This window comes from Atractosteus spatula, chromosome 3 (assembly GCF_055471065.1).
Source record: "Atractosteus spatula isolate fAtrSpa1 chromosome 3, fAtrSpa1.hap1, whole genome shotgun sequence".
Classification (NCBI taxonomy): domain Eukaryota; kingdom Metazoa; phylum Chordata; class Actinopteri; order Semionotiformes; family Lepisosteidae; genus Atractosteus; species Atractosteus spatula.
The window spans coordinates 29,012,228-29,021,869 of NC_142708.1; the positions used below are offsets into that span (position 1 = coordinate 29,012,228).

The 9,642-nt window shown below is 40.5% G+C and overlaps 1 long non-coding RNA gene across 1 annotated transcript; it reads right to left on the reverse strand.

Moving 5' to 3' along the window:
• Window positions 1–3,777: 3,777 nt before the first annotated feature.
• On the reverse strand, window positions 3,778–4,839 carry LOC148837670 (uncharacterized). The gene is made up of 3 exons (XR_016090718.1): window positions 4,745–4,839; window positions 4,109–4,597; window positions 3,778–3,806 (listed from the first exon to the last, which is right to left on the reverse strand). It is a non-coding gene; the product is annotated as an uncharacterized LOC148837670 (long non-coding RNA).
• Between the last annotated feature and the right edge of the window lie 4,803 nt (window positions 4,840–9,642).

Consider the following 9,642-nt stretch of genomic DNA (forward strand, 5'->3'; position numbering starts at 1 on the left):
TACAGTACAAGCAATTGTTACCTGTCAAAGTGAAGATATTACTGGCGTATTGTGCCGAGGTGTGAATGTGATACCTGTGGTGGAAACAGACTGCAAGATGGTTTCCCTGTAGGCCACCTGTAGAGGTCCAAGGTGAGTCTCAATGCCATATTCTCTTCTTATTCAATCATGAATGATCTCAATGTGTAGCTCTCCCATTCCACACAGTACAGTCTTTGAAAGAATAAGGCAAATTAATTTGACAAAACAGTAGAAATTATGAAGGTGCTGAATTACAAGAGTTAGCTGTACCAAGGTGCTATTACTTGAGTTGTAACAACTTTGGAGTCTGCAGGGCACTTGTGTCCTGCTAATGCCTTGCTTGCTAATGCCTTAGCCCTTCCTTAACAACATCAAAAGACTATAGTTGAAAATTAGTTTATGTTAACTAAATAACTAGGCAAGTACTCCCATCTCTTTTCACTTATGGTCATAACTAGATCTTAATCCCACATACTGTAGGCTCATACAGATAATAAATTAATCCTTCTGCACATCCAATCACACATTATACAAGGATAGCATACACCCAATATGGTGCCGTGGCTCTGTGGCTAAGGATCTGGACCTGTGGCTGGAAGGTTGCCAGGTTGTATCCCACAACCGTCAGGGGAATCCTACTCCAACTATTACTTGGGCCCCTGAGTAAGGGCCCCTTAACCCCCACGTGCTCCAGGGGTGCTTTATACTGTAAATGGCTGAGCCTGCGCTCTAGCCCCAAGCTCCTCTCCCAGTCCGTGTCTCATGGAGAGCAAGTTGGAGTATGCAAAAAGACAAATTCCTAATACAAGAAATTGAATATGGCCAATAAAGTGATCTTTTCTTCTAAATGGCCAACCGTAACTGAGTTTCCTTGAGTGGAACATAAAACTGAGTTTGTTAGATGCCCATCTTTTACTGTATCATTGAATTCTGCATCAATTAATCATTCAGGTTTAACTGAGCTATAGAAAGACAGACAACTCCATAGTAGACATATCAAAGGAAGGTGTGCACATTATCTTTACTCTTTTTCTACAAGCTGAAAACATGGGAAAGTACAAAAAAAAGAAAATAACTGGCAATTACCACCTGCCTTAACTTTCAGGCTGGGGTCTTCCCTTTGCAGGCCACTCAGGGCATGCTCCAAATCTTCCAGAACAGCCAAAACAAAGGCTTTTAGCTGGGTCTGAATGCACCTTAAACCTAAACACTGCTCACTTTATTAGTAGAGGGCAACACTAAAAAAACATATGTAAATTTGATTAAAAGAGAGCATTTAATTAAAGTCATTGCTGAGTATTTAGTGTCAGGGAACCAATCAGTAGAATAAGAGGATCCTTATGCATAACCACAAATCCTGTAGAATGTGGAGTAGCACAGGGACAATCCAAAACACATACTGCAGGGACTTAGTCAATTGGAGAAGCACTGAGTCCAGTGACTAGGGAAATCCCAGAAAGACAATCCAAAACACAAAATCCAAAGAGAATGGTCAAAAAGGCAGGAGCAAAGATTAGGAACCAGGAGATCAATCAAAAAATTTAGAAATACACAAGAGAATACTTTGGGAGGCTCTTCAATAGGAAGCATAAATTGGCGTGAGGGAACTTTAAATACTAAAGGGAAAGGGACGTGGTTGGATAATTGGTCTGGGAGTGAGAATTTATGGAACCTGGTGCATGTGGGAATGTGATGGGTTCAATTAGGAATGAGATTGTGAAACAGTGGGTTTGGGAATGTAATGGCCTTTGTGAGGGAGAGTGTGGGGTGTGACATTTAGTATGTCCTCTTTTTGAGACCTAAAACATCGGTCTGACTGGGATTTATTAAATTCCAAAAATTGTCTGGGATTTTGTTTTGCTTGTTACTCAGACTGTGTACACAAACATAGGTCTACATATTTTAATTCGTTCCATGGATTAGCGGTAGATGTTTTGAACTTACACGCAGCGTAGCCTGAAAAGGGTTTTTTGTGTGTGTGTGGCTTTTTTAATGGCCATGAGAAATAGCAATGTTTAATTTGTTTAATTATATTTCAAAATGTTTTTTTTAAATTGATCATTTTTTGCAACCAATGAGGACTTCTCCTAAGTTATGATGTCTTCATTTTTTCCTCAGATGTTAAGACTTCTGTTGTGTTAAAATGAAAAACAAAAAAACTTTACATTTAAAATAGGGCTATATTTTAGTTTTTTCCATGTTTGCCAATATGGAAGAGAAATAGCAACCCTGCAACTGTTCCATAGTTTAGTAAGAAGTTTAAAAATAACTAGAGAGTTTAAAGTGATTTTTTGATAAGAAAAAGTAATAAAGTTTCATTACATTGGAGGCATGTGTCAAGTGTCGATTCACAACCCAAAGCAAGGCTGGGAAAGGTCAGAGGACTGGCCTCGTGTGTAAAACACTTAGTTGCAGCATTGTGGGTATTGTGGTTTAAATGCTATTGGCTTGTGGAACAGCATCCCACTGCATAGTGCCACATTAAAGAAAACCAAGAAAAAAAGAGATTCACACCACAAAGCTGTGTCTGTCTGTCAGCAGTATTGTATACAATATATAGTTGACCCTTACCTGAATGAAAACAGGACATAAAGAAAGGGTTTCAGAAATCAATCAAAGCTTTATTCCCTGCTTACAGGCTAGATAACTGGAGACTACTTTGAGTTTGTTTCTATGCTGTTCTGACTTCCTGTGGTCATATGCGGGTTGTTTGCACGAACCCATATTGAGCAGTATTTCTCGCAGTGTGAACGTATGTACACAGCGGTCCCACAGTGTTCCAGTTAGTTACACACTATGGTAACACTCAGGTATACCTTAAAACTCTGGGCTTTATTCGATAAAATACATGTACATTCAATGCAAAATGCAAGGGTTTGATAAGTGATATCAAAGCAAACGTTTGCTTTGAGGGCAATTTTGACAAATTCTCCCTCAGGGCAATGCAGTGTATATAACCCAAGCTATGGATCTGCGTTAGGGTTAGGGTTCAGATTGCTTCAGAGTTTCCACAATCTTCCACTCATTTACATGCAAAATATCCTTCACTCAATCAAAATATACGTCTGAAGGCACCACGCATCCAAGCCAAACTGAAAAGAACATACTGTATCAACAATGGTAAGATTCTGTTTTTGGACAAGTATACTGTTATTGGAAATTTTGTGTTGAATGGTGTTTACACAAGAGATCTATTGAATCAGTCAAAAGAAAATAGCCACTTTCTGGGATTGAAAGGAATATCCAATGCTGACAGGTTAAAAGAACTCTTGGAAGGACCCATTCAAGTATTCCAAATCCTCAAAGGCATTGATAGACAGAGTTAACTCCATAGACATCTTCATAATAAACAGTAAATCAAACTTGGGAGTAAAAGTAGAAACTAAAAAGGAAGTGCAACTTCAACTTCAGCAACTTAACTTCATAGACTGTCGTTAGTGGCAGAAATTAGTTCTAGAAATAACTATAGCATTACAATACATACAGTACAGAAAGAGTGGAGAAATAAATGCAGTGGTATTGCTGTACTTGCATTTAGTTTCCATGATGTGCTTGAACAAGCACTGAGCCAACATTCTAAGGCATATGAGCCACGGGCAATACATAAAGAATGAAGAAGCAAGGTCAATTATGATTTCAAAATAACGACTTTATTAAGCACTTGAAACCACCAAGAAACAGCAGAGAATAGTTTAAACACAAATAACGCAAGTTCTGTCTGTTTCTGATGTCTTCACTGTGATGTTTCATTCTCCACCATTAAGTCTCTTCTTCCACTTGGAAGTCTAACAGACACAAAGGTGGGAGAGTTGGTAAAGGTGGAAGTTGGCACCAGGATAGACAGATGGACTGGGTGATCATGTGCATGAAGCATACGGAATACAATACGTCCATCAGTCAAGCAACATCACTGGGAGCCTCAAGCTCCAGCCCATCTGCATTTAATTAAGGGTGTACCAGAACAGGCCTGCCACAGTACTTTCATTTTTCATCTTTCACACAATTCAGTAATTGCTTTAATTCATTCATTGATTATGAATAACATACATTTACAAAAATAAAGTCGTTTTTAATTAGTGAGCGATACCTTTAAATACTGTACATTGGAAGCTAAACATATTCCAGATGTGACGGACTGGTGACAAGTCCAAGGTTTGGCCTGATTTACACCCGCTGTTTGCAGAAATAGGCTCCAGCTACCCCATGACCCTAAACTGGAGAAAGTGGTTAGAAAATGAATGGATATTAGCATTGTAGTAAACATTCTTTATTACATGCTTTGATTTCAAGCTCCATGAAACATAAATGACCCTTCACAGCTCCTGAAGTCAGATCCTAAGATTCTGGGTGTTATTCTATTCTGTATATTTCTGCCCTCACCTCAGACCTCCATTCAGCAGTGCATTGATTGCACGAGCAGGAGTACAGCTCTGCACCATGCAGTCCAGTGTGCTGTCTACACCTTGTCGGATGAAGGTGTTGGATTCTCCAGCTTTGTGCAGCAGCACCTTGACTGTGTTGCCCAGTTCCAGTTCCATCCCTCTCTGCAGGAAGGTGAACATGTCTTCCAGACACACTGGGGAAAGGCAAACCACTGTCAGCACTGCAGAGCCCCGTGTGTGCCCCTCTCTTGAACCATTGTCTATAAATGGTTCAGAATGAATACAAAAAAAGTGAAAAGCAATCATAGAAATTAAAAATTAATATTTTGGAGAGATCACACCTCCTGAACGAGTGCCAGGGAGACATCGTGCAGTCTGCTGATCAGGATGGCAGGGTGATGCTGGGACAGACGCCTTATGAAGGTCAGTCCGTCAACCTTCCTCTCCCTGAATTCAGTGAAATGAAAGAAATATATCAACCAGGACAAGGAAAGAGGTCTAACTGCATAGAGCTATGGGCAACAAGGTCTGTATTTTCACTAGTCAGAACTGTATTCATAGAAAACGGAATAGTTGGATGCTGATTGTACTGCTTTATGCCTACCAGTCGTCAGAGGCCAGAAACTGAAGGCTCTGGGTGAGGGCCAGCTCAGGCCTGGAGAAGCATTTCAGCCCAGGGTTCTCTGGACCATTTCTCCTCTTCCCTTTAAGGGCAGGGGACAGCTCATCTAAAGGTCACAACAGAGTGGGGAAACGTTCTGTGATCAGTTTGGTCACCACTGATTTGACTAAAGCAGATCGTGAAAGGCTTCTGTCTCGGGGCATCAGTAAAAAAGCTCTAGAAGAAGGAATAAAACCTGACCTTGAAAGAAAGTGGTGGAAGAAAGTGAGAAAGAAAATCAGTGCACATGTGTGGGAGATGCTGATCTGACCTGCGATATGGGGGGTACTGTTCAGAGGCGGAAAAGAGATGTTATCCCTCTCCTCTGCAGATCCATCCCCCCCTATCATGTGCAGGCGTTTTTTAACACCACCAATGCTCCTCCACTGGTCCTGGACGTGCCCCATCTTGTGTTTCTGTAATAACAGACAAGCACAAGTTAACCCTGGGGAATCCTGGCCCGGCTCAGTTTTGAGACCAGCTGGACCAGTCTTGGTAAAAGTTTTTATTTTGAGTCCTCTGAAATATTTACTGTAGGACCCCAAGACATCAATTGTTTCACAGCATTGAATAGTGATTCATAGTATTCATACACATATACATTTACTTGTACTTGCTCCACCTAAAAAAACAGTACTGATATATTGTAGTATCAATGTCAGTGCCAGTATTAGCAAATTAGAAACAGAAATTAAAATTGTGTAGCCAGCAACAAAATCACCCTGGGAACAGGATAGTGACAGGATAGTGTTTAGAGTAATCAGCTGCTCAGATCTCAGCTAAAACTAAATTGCACAAGCATATATCATCTGTAGCATAAACAACTTGGATTGTAAAAAAAGAATTCATACAAATTAACAGAACAGATCTGATTTAAATTACTTAAGTTTTCTAAAAAGAGAAGAACAAAACATTTTTGTAACTACTTGTCACCCTCAGGACTTGGTTGCTGTTGTGTGTATTTTTGGGGGGGTACAGTATAAAAAAGATTTCACATACACATACAGTATATTCAGAGTCTAATCCCAATCATTAAAGACACAAACACAATTTAAAAACACTTCCATAAATTCTATATATTTTTTCTACTGCGTCTTATAATTATTATTATTGGATGCCATTAGAGTTGTGTTCATAACATTTACTTCACTAGGGACAACAACATCCAAGAACTGAATGTTTTGTGAATGCTAGCAATACCTACCTAGAAAAATTTGGTTTAACCCATCTGGTTAATAGGCAGCCTCCTGGCCATAAGACAAGCAGTCTCGAACCCCAGTCATTTGAGTGCACCAAGGGGTAGCTGCAAGGTGGAGATGGGGCGTAGGAGGAATGCTTGAGATAAATCCGAAGGGAGGTGTTGGAGTTCGGTATACTGTATGTAGCTAGTTTTATAATGCTGGTTATTAGGAACAGCTGTGTGAGATTGACTTGTCGTTGTTATCCCTCCCGAACGTCAGTTAATATCTTCCATAGTTTGCTATATCTGGCAAGCCTTTTTGCATTTTATTTTGGGTTTCCTCTATATTTTGCTGCTGTAACATAACTTACAGCCATATGACAGCAACTCTATAATGCTGCTGATAAAATTAAGTACAGTACATAGATGAAAGTGCCATGCAAGGGATTTGATAGGTGTTTTCTAAAAGCAAGCTAAACGCTTTCACAAGTTATCCACCAGAGCCTACAAGAAATGTAAAAATGTTTTAATTTCTGAGATAAATAACTGCGCCTGATCATTGTAAGCAATCTGGCCGGTCCCAAAATGATCAAATCCCTCAAATATCAAATATACTATAGATGGAAAAAGAAACATATTAGTCCTGTATCATTGTTATTTCCTATATAGTGAACCCCTGAACACATTTTTGCTGTTTGTTATTATTGGGTCAATTCATTTCCAGGCTGTATTTTTTAGATCTAAAATACTCTAATATTCTATTCCAGAATACTGTCTGTATAGGGCTTCAAATACTATAGTTGTGAATATTAGGTCAGTATGTAGACAGGACTTGATCATAATATACAGTACTGTAGTTACACTTGTGTGCTATGGCATTACAGTATACAGAGTACATATGCTGATGGAGACATTGTTAGTAATCTTGATTGTTTTTGATGTCTAAATTGTTTTTGATGTCTTGATGTGAAGTGTTTATAAATAAATATATTGTAGAAGGTATTATCAAAAACTGAAACACAAAAATGAAAGACCTTTCATTTTCAAACTCAAAAGTTTTGTTTGTAAAAAACTCAAAACAAAAGCAAAGAGAAATAAAGGCCTCTTACTCACCTCCTCGACGTAGGGGTGACTGTTGTGTTGGACTGCCTGCCCATAGACTCGCGCCAGGGGCTTGACACTTGTGTTGCCAGTGCTGGTGCCTTGCCCAGGGCACGACATCAGGCTCTGCAGAGAAGCAACTCGAGTGGAGCTCCCCAACACTCCTATAGAGACAAAGTGACCAAAGCAATGGCCCAGAGACTTAGACCTGCACTGAGCTCATGAGAACATATGAACATATTTCAAAACCAATATTAATAACTGCATCACCTGTTTTATTTTTAAAGTGTTAGTGAGTTGGAATATATGATTTAATTACATGGTCTGACAGGTATCACTGAAATGGATGCAAAAATATTAAAATAATAATGTGATAATAGCCAGATTCAACTGAAAGCAACTCACCAAATTGAGGCTCAGAAATTACACCAACAAATTGTTATGACTTTAAAAACATCACATCTCTGCCTATGTTACACATTTGTTGACACAGAGTCTATCACAGTCTATCATCATGATCCAGAGTCCCATTGACTACATTAGATTAGTTAATGCCTGCATTCCCATCTGATATTATCATTCCTCTGTGGGCTAACTATCACATAATGCATCACATAACGCATAATTTAACAAAGAATCAAGGCTTAATAGTCAATTTTCCTCTGTTTTTTCTCAGAAAAACAAATTATCCTTCAGAGCCAGTCCTTCCTATCATTTGTGACATCTTAACCAATGGTGCAGCCGACTCACGTCTGGGGATTCTGGACACCCTGCGGGGCACTCGGCCCGGGGGTGTGGCAGCAGGAGGGGACACCACTATCAGCCTGTCCTCCTCAGGCTCACCAGGCCCATTAGAATAGTTCAGCCACTGCCCCACTACACTCACATCCAAGGTCACCCCTGTAAAACAAAGTCCGCATTTCTCAACACCCTTCACCTATCAAAACCCACAGCAGCAGACACACTGACACTCATGCCGAAGTACAAATGCCAAAATCAACTGAGAAGAAATATAGGCAGGTGTTATTCTTTATTTATCTCTAAATAAGACCCAGTAGGCAGCAATAATGAACAGCTACTGTACTGTGATTTCTGTGGACAAAGACAGTTATTTCACTCAAGAAAATGACTAGGAAATGCAGTAATCTAGTCTAGAAAAGAAAAAACTGAAACAGAGTGTGCCTCATTCAAAACCCAAGCTGTAATGTTTAATTACTGTTCAGTTTTGCCCAGTGTCACGGCTGGTTTCTCAGCACACACTCATACACACAAGCAAACACATTCAAACAAATGACAGGCCAGAAGCTCCAGCTGTCAGCACCTTGGTTGGGGCTGTCCTCCACTCTGGAAGCTGCCATCAGCTTTCTGAAGGGGATTCCAGCCAAGCGAGGCCTTGCTACTAAAGGAGGGGAGTTATCGGAACTGCAGGGAAGACACAGAGACATAGAGGAGAAAAGTGAAAAAAATAATAACAATCAGCACTGCTCTGACAGTTATCTTTACAGAGCTGGAACAGAGCCGTCAATTTTGAGATCTCCAACCCCACAGGCAAGAATGTTGTGATGTCCACCACTGGTGTGTTCTGACCTCCTCGTAGTCCACTGCCTCCTCTTCTCCATAAAGCTGAAGGTTACTTTCCATTGGGCGCTCCAAGGGGCGCCCTGTCTGGCCGGCCTTTCCTGAGTCCCTGGGCATGCCCTGGGCCCTGTCGGGCAAGGGCTTGGTGCCTCGAGAGATCGGGGGCACGGGTTTGATTCCATTGAAGACACAGCGGCAGGTTGTGGAGCACATCTGAGAGGCTCTGAGGAGCTCTGGGAAGGTCCTTCCCTGGGCTTCACCTGAAGAACACAGACAGGGCTTACACATACTGTCTGTACATAACGTTCTGAGAGGAAAATATATTTCCACTTGACCTTTAATAAGAATAAAGGGTGAGGACTGCTTGTCTATTGTGAAGGCTGTAGTGGTTAGTCAGGATGGCAGTCTTCCTAACAATTTGCCATTGTGGCTAAAACACTACATCAAGTCCCCTGCTCTTTCACCACATGGAAGTCAAGATTGTGCCAACCAACCTGACTGTAACCACTACCAGTCTTCATAATAGGCCATCAGTCCTCAGTCTGATACTTAACAGTAATCAATAGTACTACTATCACCAAAATTGGATTCAAAACTGCAGTTGTCAAAAATCGTCCAAACTACCATTATCAATGTTCCTCAATTTTTATGATCACTTAATAAAAACTGAACAAGATGAAAGAAAGGAGAAAGAAAAGGAATGGATGTGTATCTTTGCC